At 41.9% G+C, this 14,893-nt stretch overlaps 1 pseudogene; it reads right to left on the bottom strand.

Moving 5' to 3' along the window:
* Positions 1-3,374: 3,374 nt before the first annotated feature.
* LOC120094517 (small nucleolar RNA SNORA17) lies at positions 3,375-3,499 on the bottom strand (annotated as a pseudogene).
* Positions 3,500-14,893: the final 11,394 nt, after the last annotated feature.

Below are 14,893 nucleotides of genomic sequence, written 5' to 3'. Positions count from 1 at the left end.
GTCCTCTTTGTTTCTATTTTGCTGATTTTAGCCCTCAGTTTGATTATTTCCTGCTGTCTATTCCTCTTACCTGTATTTACTTCTTTTTGTTCTAGAGCTTTCAGTTAAGGTACAAGCACGAAAGCTCTCTAATTTCTTTATGAAGTCAATTAGTTCTATGAACTTTCCTCTTAGCACCAATTTGTGTCCCATAAGTTAGGGTATGTTGTGTCTTCATTTTCAGTGAATTCTAGAAAATCTTTAATTTCTTTCTTTCTTTTTTCTTTCTTCCTTACTTCCTTCCTTTTTTTATTTATTTTTAGAAAGTTGTTTAGTTTCCACAAGTGTGTAGGCTTTCTGCTGTTTCTGTTGTTAAAATCCAGTTTAGTTCATGGTTATCTGATAGAGGTTATGGGGTGGGGGATTTTCAATTTTCTTGGACCTGTTGAGACTTACTTGGTGACTGAGGGTGTGATTAATTTTGGAGAAAGTTCTGTGAGATTCTGAGAAGAAGGTTCATTCTTTTGTATTTGGGTAAAGTGTTCTGGAGATATCTGTTAGATCTATTTTAGTCATAACGTCTGTTAGCTCCATTATTTCTCTGTTTAGTTTTTGTCTGGATGACCTGCCAATAGGTAAGAGTGAGGTATTGAAGTCTCCCCTATTAATTGTGGGGTTCAGTGTCTGATTGAAGCTTTAGTAATGTTTCTTTTATAAATATGGGTACCCTTGCATTTGGGGCATGAATGTTCAAAATTGGGAGTACATCTGGGTGGATTTTTTCTTTATGAATATGAATTGTCTGTTTCCATATCTTTTGGTCAATTTTGATTGGATGTCTATATTGTTACATATTAAAATAGCTACACCAGCTTGCTTCTTGAGTCCATTTGCTTGGAAAATCTTTTTTCAACCCTTAACTCTCAGGTAATATCTATCTTTGATGTTGAGCTATATTTCTTGTAAGGAGCAGAATGATAAGTCCTGTTTTCACATGCATTCTGCTAGCCTGTCTTTTTATTAGGGAATTGATGATGTTGATATTGGAGATACCAATGACCAGTAATTATTAAGTACTGTTATTTTGGTAGTGGTGGTGGCTGTGGGGTGTGTGTGTGTGTGTGTGTGTGTGTGTGTGTGTGTGTCTGTGTGTGTCTGTGTCTGTGTCTGTGTCTGTGTCTGTGTGTGTATGTATGTCCTTCTTTGGGGTTGGTGGGCACGATTTTTTTAACTTTTTATTGGTTGTTCGTAATTTTCACATCATGCACTGTAATCCCATTCATCTCTCCTACCCCTCATATCTACCCTGTACTTATCCTCCTCACCCTACAGAGAAAAAATAAAGGTCATGTGTTAGAAGCTGTAGCATGCCACAGTCTGCCCCACAGTACACCCTTTTATCTGGGCTTCTTTGCAAATGTTCATTGCAGTGACTCATTGATCTGGTACAAGGCAAATGGGTTCTGCTACTCAATCAATACTGGAACCTCACTGGGACTCCTCTCAGATATCCTGTTGTTGCTTGGTGCCCTAAAGATCCTATAGTCTGGTGTCTGTAGGAACAGCCCTTCATGTATTCCAGCAATGCATCGATGGGGTAGATATTGGGGTGGGCCATCTCAAAGCCCTGGATCTGGGCCTGAGAGTTATCTGAGCTGGTCAGCCTACTGCTCCCACACCAACAATGTCCCACAACCAAGACCAGCTCTATCCTGCTGTCCAAGCTATATGCAGAACCTGCCCTCCCTAGTATTGCAGCCAGTAAAGGACACGGCAGGTTTTCCCACTCTTATGACCCTAGGGCCAGCTCTCCCATCTGTCATAGGTGGCAAGGAATATGAGAGGGGAGGAGGGGATCTCTCCCTCACTGCTGTTTTCTGCACTTATAGCCCCCAGGCTGGCTCACCTCCAACCCCCACAGCCAGGGCTAGCTCTACTGCCAAGACAAAGTACTATGCCAGCTCTTCCAACTGCTGTAGCATATGAGGGGCAAGGCCAGCTCTCCTACTCTCATGACCCCAAGTTTAGCTCTGCTACCTGCCATAGGTGACAAGGGGTAAGGGTGGGAGAGAGAATCTCGTCCCACAGTACCACATGGTAGACAAGTTTCAGGGCCTGATCTCCCAAGTGCTGCATCGGGTGACCAGCAAGACCAGCTTTCCTGCTCTCATGACCCTAGTGGCAAGCTCTCCTGCCCACCAGATGGCAAAAGGGAAAGAAGGGGAATCTCTCTTACACAATGACAACTCACAGCATACAAAAGGCAGGGCCAGCTCTCCCATGCTCACACCCTGCAGGTCAACTCACCTGCAACCCCCAATCCAGGACCAGCTCTCCTTTGCTGCCCAAGCAAGATGCAGGTCCCATTCCCCTGAGCGCCGCAGCTGGTGAGGGGCAGGGTCAGCTCTCCTTTTCTCATGAACTCAGGGCCAGGTCTCCCATCTGCTACATTCAGAGGTGGCAGGGCTGGGAAATGGGGGTAGGGGGAGAATCTCTTCCTCTCACTCATTCATGCATGGGAGGTGAGTGGGAGGGTCATTTCTCCCACACTCAAACTCTGAGGCCAGCTCACCCAAACTCCTGAAATGTGCAGGCCCATTCTTCTTAGTATTACAACAGGCTGGGGACAGGATCAGCTATTCTGCTCTCACACCCCAAGGTATGCCCAGGTAAAGAGTGGGGCCAGTTCTGCACAGCCCTCATACATCAACATATCCTCAGGCAGTAACCCGGACCAGAAACTTCTGCCTGGCCTTTGGTGGTAGCAGACTCCTGCTACTGCAAGGCCACAGACCCAGACATGGTCCCCATGGCAACACATTCCAGGACTGATGGCATCACTGACTACTCACATCAGGCTGTTCCTCACCATCCTCGAGTCTCCAGTTCTGCCTCTCTTCTTTGAGCCCACATCTTTCTGTTTCTGTTTCTCTTCTATTTCTCCACTACTTACTTGCCCCTCTTAGCGATACCTGGGGTCTTCGAGTGTCTAGGGTCATCTCAGGAGTGGTCTCAGGAGTTCTATGCCCTCCTTGTGCATTAGCTCCAGGCAGGGATCATCTTGGGCACGGTCTGCCTCCCTCTCCATGGCCTGCATAGTGCTGTGTTGGTGGTCATCTCAAGCTGGCTCCTTTTCCAGGCCCCATGGTACCATACGTCTCCATGGCTCCAGGGCTTGCTCCTCACCAAGAGTCATCTGTCTCAGGTTTACTGCCTCCCTGAGTCTGCAGTCCCAGGCTGGAGGTGGGGTTTCTTCTAGTCTCTGGTTCACACCTTGCCCTGGGATCCTGCTGATGCCTGCATGATGTCGGACTGGTGGTTTTCTCAGGCTAGCTCCCTGTCTGGACCTGCCTGGCACCAGACTGGCGGTCATCTCTGACTCACTTTTTTCAGAGAATGTTAGGCTACTGATCATTCAGATTAGTTCACAGGTCAGAACGCCAAGCATGAACATCGCCTCTCTTTTCTGTGCTACCTTGTGACACAACAGCAACCCCTTATAAATGCCTTCAGGGGCCTGGTATGAGATTATTCACTGCCTGTGTTTACATAGATGTAATTAACCTCCTTGGGTTGTAGTTTTCCTTCTAGTATCTTCTGTAAGGCTGGACTTACGGATATATGTTGTTTAAATTTGACGTCATGAAATATTTTGTTTTCTCTTTCTTTGGTGATTGAAAGGTTGGCTGGGTACAGTAGTCTCGGAGTCTGCAGAACACCTGCCCAAGCCCTTCCGGCTTTGGAAGTCTCCATTGAGAAGTCAGGTGTAATTCTGTTAGGTTTGCCTTTATCTGTTAATTGCTCTTTTTCCCTCGAAGCTTTTAATATCCTTTCTTTGCTCTGAATATTTAATATTTGGATTGCTGTGTGGCGAGGGGACTTTCTTTTCTAGTCCCACCTATTTGATGTTCTGTAAGCTTCTTGTACCTTTATAGACATCTCCTTTTAGGTTGGGAATATTTTTGTCTATGATTTTGTTGAAAATGTGTTCTGGACCTCTAAGCTGAGCATCTTCTTCTTCCTCTGTTCCTATTACTCTTAGCTTTGGTCTTCGGAGTGCCCCAGTGCTCCTGCAGGCTTCAGGTCAGAAACTCTTTAGGTTTAAATTTGTCTTTGACTGATTTATCAATGTCTTCTATCGTATCTCCCACACCCGAGATTCTTTCTTCTATCTCTTCTTGCTTTTTGTTAGTGATACTTGTGTCTGTAGTTCCTGTTTGCTTACCTAGATATTTCATTTGTAGAATTCTCTCAGTTTGTGCTTTCTTTATTCTCTTTCCACTTCAGGTTTTGAACAGTTTTATTCATTTCCTTCCATTGTTTGTTTTTCTGCTTTTCTTTCTTTAAAGGATTTATTCATTTTCTCCAATTGTCTTTATGTTTTCCTTAATTTCTCAGAAAGATTATTCATCTCCTCTTTCAGGACCGCAATCATCTTCATAAAGTTGGCTTTAAGGCCTTTTCCTTGTGCTTCTGCTGTGTTGAAATATTCAGGGATGGCTGTGGTACAATTGCTGGGTTCTGATGATGACACTGTCTTAGCTGTTGCTGTGTTCTTACACTGGCCTCTTGGCATCTGTGTTTGGAGTACATTGGTCTAGGTACCAATTTCTGTGTTTATCTTTGGATAAGTGTTTTTTTCCTCAGTTTCTGATTCCTTTCTGGTCTTCTGGTCTGTGTGACCTGAGCTTCTCACAGTCTGTGTAGACTCTGTTAGAGCAGGGACTCTCCACCTTAGCTGGTCTGGGGCATGGTGACTAGGAAACTGGAGGACTCGGGATAGAGTGGGGAGAGGCTGAGAGAGTGGGGACATTTCGCTATAAGTTTTGCTATAGTGTAGTACTGACTTTGGATAATGAGTTTGGGAATATCCCTTCCCTTTCAACTTTATAAAACAACTTGATAAATACTGATTTTAGTACTTCTTTAAGTGTCTAGTAGAATTCAGCAGGGAATTCTTCTGGCCTAGGGATTCTCTTAGTTAGAAAATTCTTTATTGCTGCTTCAGTCTCATTGCAAATTATAAATATAGATAGGTTGATTATATCTCATTAGCTCAATCCTGGTAGGTTTTACATGTCTAGAAATTCATTTCTTCTAATTTTTACACTATTTTGAATGAGTATTCAAATTATTACTTAGTTATCAGATCTCATTGTTACTTGTAGTGTTGCCACCTTTTTGTCTTTAATTTTATTAATGTGTGTTTTCTTCCCCTTTGTTTATGTTAGTTTGATTAAGGGTTTGTCAGTCTTTTAAAAAGCCCACTCTTGATTTACCTTTTCTGTCATTTTTCTAGTTCCCACTGTGTTCATTTCTACCCTAATTTTAATCATTTCTTTGCATTTACTAATTTGGAATCTGAGTTGTTTTTATTCTTCTGTGACTTTGGGGAACATCAATGTTATTTATTTGAGATCCATTTTTGGTTCCATTCTTCATAACTATGAGCTCTCTCAGAACAGTTTTTGATGCGTCTAAGAGGTGCTGATAATTTCTTATTTTATTTCTCTTTGATTTTAGAACTTTAAAGTTAACAGACTAAGCTATTCAATGACTCACTGGCCAGTCAAAAGTATATCTGTTACTCTCCATGTATTTGTGTCACTTTTGTAATCTCTTTTGCTGTCAGTTTATAATTTTATTTTATTATGATCTGATAAAATGATGGCAATTATTTCAATTTTAAAAAATATTTAAGACATGCTTTCTAGACATGCTAAAATGTCATCTATTTTGGAGGAAGTTCTATAGGCTGATGAGAAGAACCTGTTTTCTATAGCTATTAGTTGTGTTAGTTTACAGATATCTACATCTATTTGATCTATGATGCAGTTTGAGTCGGTTAAGTCTGAAACTAAAAATTGTCCCCCATAAACTCATGTTCTGATTGCTTAGTCTCTGGGTGACAGTGCTATTTCAACAGGCTCTGGAGGGCTGAGGAAGTGAGGCCTATCATGAGCGGGGTCACTGTGGGAAAATCATTGGGGATGGTTATCCATCCATAGCCACGGTGAGTGCTCCCTGAACCTCTTGGTCTGCTGTGGCACTGGCATCCTCCATGTCACTCTTCTACAGAGCTCTGTGGACCAAGCTGCCATGCCTTCCAGACCACAGTGGACAAAAGTCCTTTAAACCTTGAGCCAAAATGAGTCTCTCTTCCCTTAAGTTGTTTCTGTTGGGAATTATAGTCAGTGAGGCAAAAGTAACAAATATATTATCCCAAAATACTTAGAACTAACATTAAATCACTTCAATATATGGAAGTATAAAATGATATGTTTTCATTTATCCTCATATATGGGCATTGTTAACTTATTTGACTATATATATACTATAAACAAGATAATTATTTTGCTCTAAGTAATTGTGTATTTTGATGTACTCTATATAATAATAAGCACATGTAAAGTTATGTACAGACCTATCTTGCATAACATATAGAGAGATATTCAGAGACTTCATATGAATAAAATACATCTAGTATGCAGATACATATTATGTAATATATATGTAATATATATATCAAATATATATATATATATATATATATATATATATATATATATATCAAACGCAGTTATACCCACTCACAAATTTTTTCTTCACTACTTTCTACACATTTGGTATCATCTGACTCCTGCTTGAAGAATATTCTTTCATGTTTCTTATAGGACAGGTTTTCTGGTAAGGCATTCCTTCAGAGTTTGTTTATGAGTGAACATCCTCATTGTACTTACAGTCTTGAAGGACAGTGTCATGGAATGTACTCTTTGGATCCTCACTTCCTGTTCTCTGACCTGTCATTCTAATGTCACCTGTCAGCTGCCAGAATTCAGCTCTTTAGTGTGTCATTGTTCTCCATTCAGGAATGTGTCATTTATTTTTGCTGTCATGAGATTTCTCTGATATCTTCACAGTTTAATTGTGATGTAACAAGGCATAGTTTTATTTTGTTGCTTTTTTTAGAAAGTAGTTTGCTGGGATTGGTTTTCTTTGTACATTTCTTGCTAGTCATGAGCTGCTTATGTGTATATAATGCTATTTTCTACTAAATTTGGAGTTGTTTTACATAATTTTTGTCCTTTTTTCCTCTTTCCCTATGGGACTGCAATGACATGAATTGAAACTTTTTGTGTATGTCTTAGTTAGAGTTTTATTGAGTTGAAGAAGCACCATGACCAAGGCAACTCTTATAAATGCAAACATTTAATTGAGGTAGGCTTACACTTTCCTCTGAAAGTGTAAGGTTTAGTCTATTATCATCATATAAGGAAGCATGGCAGCTTGTAGACAGACACGGGGCTGGAGGAGCCAAGACTTCTACATCTTGATCTGAAGGCAGCCAGGAGGAGACTAGCTTCTTACACTGGGCAGAGCCTGAGCATAGGAGACCTCAAAGCCCACCCCCACAGTGACACACTTCCTCCAACAAGGCCACACCTCCTAATAGTGCCACTCCTTGTGGACCAAACATTAAACACATGAATCTATGAGTGCCATTCCTATTCAAACCATCTCAGTGTTATTCCATTCATCTCTTTAACTGCCTACTTTTCTTTAATACATTTTATTCTCATCTTAAGAATCTTTAACTTAAATTTGTCTTCAAATTCACTAACTTTTTTCTTTTTCTTTTATCATTTTTCTGCTGAACACATCTGCTGTACTTCTTATTTTAGTATTATTTGAATATGAAGCATTTTTCAAAAGGTCCATAGGATACAGATGAAGTCCTAAGTGGATGTATATTATTGATATGAGCACAACTCTGTCAAGGACCCTCCCGATGCCTCAATCCCATGGGAATGGCAAATTGTTCCCATCCCTGGTCCAAGTTAAAATGTTGACAAATAGTTGTTCTTTAGCTAAAATCAGTGTGTGAATAAAGTATCAACTGAGGCTCCCGGTCCCTAATGTTGACACTGTATACAGAAGCTATCAGCACAGCTTCCTCCTCCCATGAGTACAGACTGTTCTCCACCTAGACCTCCTACTCAGATTAGCCAACTTGCCTCCTCCTCCTTCCTACTGTATATAGTAAATGCTCTGAGTTTCCAGGGCACTGCCATTGTATCTCTGTCACAGCACATACCTTACCGAATCCCAGTTTTTCTGTATCTGTGTCTGCTACACCTTCATTCCCTGTCACCCAAGTTAGGTCAGTCCCTAAGCCGGGAAGGTCATGGCAAAGGTCTGTTGCTGAAGGCTTAGTCCCCAGCCAGTGGCACTGTTGAAAGATGATGTACCGAGGAGGTCACTAAGTCCAATGGAGGAAGTAGGTCACTGGGGGTGTATCTTCAAAGACTTTAAGTTGTCTCTGGGCCCTTTCCCCCTCTTTGCTCCCTGTTTAGCTGCCTCATTGACCACTTGCTCCTATTACCATGATAATCTGTCTCGCATCAGGCCCCAAGCAATAAGCGTATCCTATTATTGATAATATCTGAAACTATGAGCCAAAATAAATCTTTCCCCCTTTTCCTGGGTATTTTTTCACAACAATAACAATAACAAAAGTGATACAGGATAGATTTCACTTCCCTGACAAGATTCCTACATCTCCAATCACTGGAGTTATTCTTTTAAATTTAACTTTAATTTTTAAGTATTTTCTTTGAGTTTGTGTTCATACTTGGTTTTGTTTCATTGTTTCTGTTGGTTTGGTTTGGTTTAGTTTTATGGTTTGGAAAGAGGGTTTCTCTGTGTAGCCCTGGCTGTCCTGGAGCTAGCTCTGTAGACCAGGCTGGCCTCAAACTCATAGAGATCCACCTGCCTCTGCCTCTCAAGTTCTGAGATAAAAGGCATGTGCAACCACTGCCTGGTGAGTCTGTGTACTTTCTTGTCAGAGGTGCTCTTGTATCTGCCTGCTACATTGAACATTTGATCTTTTTAAAGGTATTTTTTATCTATTTCTTCTCGAATATGTATTATTTATTATACTTAGAAATTACTGACTGTTTTTTTACTAGTTAATTGCTGTGCCTGAGCACAGACAGTAAATCCATAGCCCTCACATTATGTAATGATAGCAGTTCTGTTCAACTTATCACTCTCTCCTGATGCTTTCATTCATGTTGCTTTTTCTGCTGAGGCCCTTGGGTGGGCCTTTAAACTTGTACAATTTAGAACACTAGGTAGAAAATCAGACAAGGTCCCTCCTTTTAAGCTCAACAGTCATTGGAACGAAACTAACAAATAGAAAGTGATAATAGATTCATGTATGAAACATACAAAAAATATAGGAACTATGGACTCTGGAAAAAAACTAATGATCCAGAAAGACTTTATAGATAAGGTGGCATTTGGCTGAGTTTTGAGTTTTGAAGGATAAGGTATAATATACATTAGATGCAGGAGGACATGTCATCTAAAGGAATACCCAAGAACAGATGACATCCTAAAGGTGGTGAATAATTGATGCAATCAGAGCACCAGCCATTAGAAGTGTACTCTTGTTTCTCTTTCAGTCATGCATATCTTTACCTTCCCCATAAGACATTAGAGAAAATAAAGCTGGGAGTGGAACCAGGACACAAGCCATCAGCCTGCACTGTAATGGAAGACCCTTCCCTTAGACTGATGCTGCTGAGCCATGAAGTGACATGAGCTACGCTTAGCCTGGATAAGGGAGTCTGGGCAAAGACAACACGGCAAAGGGTTCAGTTTCTTAAGCTGTGGGTTGTAATCAATATGCAGCCATGTCAGGCAACCGGGAAAGGCTTTTTAACATATAATGACCAAAAATTAATTTAAGAGGCTGGAGAGATGTCTCAGCTGTTCAGAACGTGTGCTGCTCTTCCCGAGGATTTGAGTTCTCAGCACCCATAGCAACTGGCTCGCAACTGGCTCGCAACTGGCTCGCAACTGGCTCGTAACTGGCTCGTAACTGGCTCGCAACTGGCTGGGACTCCAGGAGGTCTATTGTCTTTTTATGGTCTCTGCAGGCACCCATATGCACACGCGCATACACACACACACACACACACACACACACACACACACACACACACGTAGAGAGACATAATTAAATAGTAAAATAAATCTTTTTTAAAATTTTAATCAAACTCAGAATGAACTAAGGTATTGCCAACAGTGCTAGCTTATAGCCCAGGACTTCTCTGCAGCCGAGGTTCTGAACATAGGAGCACCTTGCCCTGCTCACAACTCCAGGCCACAAAATGCTAACAAACACCACCTGAGATAGCTTGGCACAGCTTCAACGTTGCCATTAGTAGGAATTACAGTTACTCAGACAAAAAGGGACCATGGTGGGAAATAGTTTAAGAAACCCTAGTCTGGGGTGATTACAGACCTAGATGAAGAGCAAACATTGAAAGAGAAAACAGCAAGCAAAAGCCCAAGCCTAGGTCTCAAGAGAGGGAGGAAAATGACCTTTGCTTAGGCACTCCGATGGAAGATATAATGCCATCTATACACTGTCCAGAATACAGGAAACCAAGGAGAATATGCATGTTCAGTCTGTGTGCGCTCATACGTATGTGCATGGGCGTGTGAAGGCATGTGCAGGCATTGGTGTGTACAGGAGATCTGAGGACAACTTGTGGGAGTCAGTTCTCCCCTTTTACCATGTGGTCCCAGAGATTGAACTTAAGATTGTCAGGCTTGGCAGCAAGTGCCCTTACCCAGTGAGGCCTGCTGTCCTGTGTTCAGTCTTAGATTTGCTGTAGTCATGGTGTTAGGTAAAATCCAAAAAGAAGTTTGGATGGTCCTTGACATACTCTAAAAACATGGGGTGTGCGTAAGAGCATTTGGAATAAGTGTGTACACAGAGGAAGGAGGTAATCTGAGAACGATGCTTAGGGACCCCGATATTTAAGCAATGCACCCAAAGGTAACTGATGGACTGAAGAGAACTTGGTGAGAGACTCAGTAGAGGCAGCGGGACTGCTGGGGCACCAGCCGACTTCCCTCCCAACAGATACCTCATCTTGCTACCGTTGGCCTCAGCCGCATTTTTATTCCAATTCTACCATTGGACCCCGAAACTGAAATCCAGGCTCTGTGTTGGACTTCCTCGCTAATTAATTAAAAATTCCTAACAGATACATTACCACCGGAAGCGCTATTGTCTTCCTGGCAACTTCTATCCAAAGGCAGATCAGTTCTACTTCTTTAAGTGTCAGAATCAGTCCCCTGGCAACTTTATGTCATCAATCAAATGCCACCATGAAGGACTGATAATGAAGACCTGTAGTCTTTATAGCAGGCAGGTCATTATCCCAAGTATCCTTCAGTTAAGTTCTGTGTGGACTTCCCTTTAGAGTCTCTCCCATTGGTAATCTCTTTTATAGACTTCCACAGACCTGCCCCTCTAAGGGAGATGGTGCACACTGGGAAGGATTGGTCAACCAGAAGAAATCTCTGTAGTTCTCAGGAATCTGAAAATGGAGACCTACCTGGCCCTTTAACAGACACCTGCATGCACATGCAAGAAAAACAGCATGAAAAACATATTAAAAGAGAGTCATCTGGGTGTAGATTCCGACAAAAAAACCTTTAAGGGCACATAATTCTTTTGCACTAGTAATTTGAGGTTGTGGAAATCTCCAAACCAAAGAGAGATATCATCCTCTAAGAGAAAAATCCTGCTGCTAAATGTTGGGGGCATTTAGTCCTTTATCGTGTATTCTTAAATAGAAAAATTTACTCTTAAAGAGAAAAATGAATATACCATCATAATTCCCAACCAAGAAGGAATGCTCAGGTAAATATTTGAATGTTCCTAGATTGAAGACTGGTGAATAGATTTTGAAAGAGGAACAATGTGCTGCTGAAGAGGGCAGAGACTGAAGACACTGCAGCTGACGGACGTGGGAAATGGCGGGATTTTAAAGGAACTAGAGCTTTTATGACAACTTAGGTGACAGAGAGATCATTTAGTGTCTGCCTCAGCTTGTGATGGTTGCAGTGCCTCAGCTATTCTGTCACCACAGGGCTTGGTCCAGGGAGGAAGAACTCCATGGACAGATGCTAGATTAAGGAATTTATTAGGTGGGCTCCTCACATCATTCTCAGGAAAAAAAGAAATCAAGAAAGGTGTCCATGACCTAGTTAGTCAGATCAAGAAAGGTGTGAACATGGACCACTTTCACTTTTGTTTGCTTTTGTTTTGTTTTCCTGCAGTACTGGGGATCGAATCCAGGGTCTTGCACTCAACTCAACTGCTGAGCTATTTCCCAACCCCCAGTGCGGGTATCATTCAAATGGCATTTTCATTTCCTTGAAAAGCAAACCTGCATCATAAAATTGGGAACAATCAGAAGAGCCACAGCTAGAATAGAAACCAGAGATAAAAATAGCGTGAAGCAGGTAGAGGGCTGTAAAACGCAGTCTCCCAGAGGTGACATGGCTGTTCTTCTCATAAACTCATAGCAGTTGTGGTTACTTGACCAGACTCAAGCCAGTCAAAATTCCTGCATGAATCAGGTGAGTTTCCCAAGGCCTCACTCTCACATGAGGTATTATTGACAGCTGATGGCACCTGGGGAAGACTGAGTCATTTTTCTTTGGGGGTTTGGCCATTGGTAAATTTTTGCAAGTTCCAATGGATGGTCCCATATCCATGAGCATACAGCAGTGCTGATTGGCCACAGTGCAACCACAGTGGATTTTGAACAAGAAAAAGAAGGAGGAGGAGGAAAAGTAGGAGGAGGAAAGGGAGGAAAAAAGGAGGAGGAGGAAGAAGAGAAAGAGGAGGAAGAAGAGGAGGAGAAGAGGAAGAGGAAAAGGAGGAAGAGAAAGAGGAGGAGGAATAGGAAGAGGAGGAAGGAGCAATTACTGTGTACGATTACTCCATATCCTCATTGCATGTATGCATATATATATACATATATATACATATATATATGCATGAAATTCTCAAAGAATAAATAATTATAAAAACTAATAATTTGAAGCTAGGAGAAACATCAGAGAGTAGGAAAATGGTAAAATACAACATGGTAACGAAAAGCCGGCTGGCTGGAACTCAGAGCCATGGGGCTTGCAACAGACCAAGGCGTCTTCTAAAGGAATAAAAGAGCAGTCTCCACAAAGTACACTCCCACAGTCAGGACCGCCTGCTGGGTCCCCCCACTGGGTAATTTCCATGGTCAAAGTCAGCAGGCAATGAGACGCAGTTTTTTTCAGTCTCTACTCCTTAGTCTTTGAACTGTGCCAAACTATTCCGTTTATCTCTAAAGTAACCATCACTTAAAAATGCCATATATACTTCAAATTCCTTATTTGATGTGCATATAAATGTGAGGTGATTTGGCAATCTTGTCATTGAGGCTAGATCTATGTTTTGGTTTTGTTTGCTTGTTTGTCCAAAGCACATATTTAATAATAGTCTCCGATAAGCAGGTTTTCGAACAAATAAGAGTACAAACATTCTTTGGCCTTTCATTAAAAAAATTAATAATTTCACCAGTTTTCTGTAGTTCTCTACCAACGTCCAAATAAGCAGAATTTTAATTTTCACTATTCAGTCTTTCCAATTTTTAAGGAACTTTGATCAGTTTTCAAAAAACTCCTTTTAACACAAACATTTCACTGGTCTGTGAAACATTTGAACATTTACCTAATTACTATCCCAAGTACAACTGGTATAGACAGCGCGGGAGCAAACTGACTCTGGGAAAGCATCAACCTTAACTCTGGAAAGAATCAGGAGCCCCCAGCATGCCAGGGTAGCTGCCAGCTGGAAAAGCAAAGGAGAGAAGCTCCCCAGTTGGTTCAGAGACACTGAGAGCACCAAGGGCGTTATCAGACAGTTTGGCAGACGCTGGTTAAATCCCCACAAGAATAACTTAAACCCTGAAGCTGGGGAGAAGGTGGGGAGATGGCTCAATCTGTAAAGTGCACACTAAGCAAGCATAAGATCTGAGCTCAGGTCCCCAGTGCTGAGGACTGGCGATAGGAGGATCCTCAGAGCAGGCTGACCATCCAGTCCAGCAAGATGGGTGAGCTCCAGCCCATAAAGATGGTGTCTCAAAACTCAGGTGGACAATGACTGACAAAGACAGCTGACACTGGCCTGATTCCACATGTGAGCATACACACTTATACACACGCACACACAAACGCACATGCCCACAGGAGAAATTAAACCTATAGACATTTTGGGGTTTCTTCGTCACTGTGGCAACAAGTTCTACAAAGCTTGGCTTCTTATTCAGCATCCTTAAGATCTAGAGGCATGAATCAAAAGTTCTGGCAATGGAGAACTGCAAGTCATGCTAGCATGGCGAGGATCATCTCAGAATCAGAATACTTTAAACAACTGAATTCTTCAACCATCCTCTACAGGGAGGTTGGTGTGGGAAATGACGGTACATGCTAAGTCACTGTATGAACTGTGTGGATCCTACAGAGCATCTAGAACACGCTAGCTCTCCAAAAGCCTGGATCTATGCTGCCGCGCCACAAGCAATCAGGAAACACTTGAGTAGAGCTGAGTGTAGTGACACCTGCCTACAGCTCCAGCACTTGGAAGTCAGAGGCAGGAGGATTGCCACAAGTTTGCAGCTTCATGGTGATTTCTAAGACAGTTGGGGTCATAGACAAGGCTGGCTGGGGGGTGGGGGCTGGGTGGATGGACAAAGAACAAAACAAAAAGTCTGAGAAGACAAAAGAGAAAGCTAATCAAGGTGCAGGAGAGTCTGCTGCTGATCCATATATGTTCAAACAGAGGACTCTAGTGCCTTTCCTATTTGGTACACAGACGGATGTAAATAAATTCAAACAAGCAGGGAACGCCAGAATTTGCTGTGTTATCTCTCCAGGACAAGGCTTGAGATTGTCTGGAATCAGAAATATAAAGGAGAGAAGCTTTTGTTCAATATATTTTCATATTGTTCACGTTTTCTCCACGTGTACATTTTACATAAATCCAGTAGATAATAATCCATGA

This window comes from Rattus norvegicus, chromosome 8 (genome assembly GCF_021556685.1).
Source record: "Rattus norvegicus strain SHRSP/BbbUtx chromosome 8, alternate assembly SHRSP_T2T, whole genome shotgun sequence".
In the NCBI taxonomy this organism is placed as follows: Eukaryota; Metazoa; Chordata; class Mammalia; order Rodentia; family Muridae; genus Rattus; species Rattus norvegicus.
The sequence above is the reverse complement of the archived record's forward strand: the minus strand, read 5'-3'. Positions and strand labels throughout refer to the sequence as shown.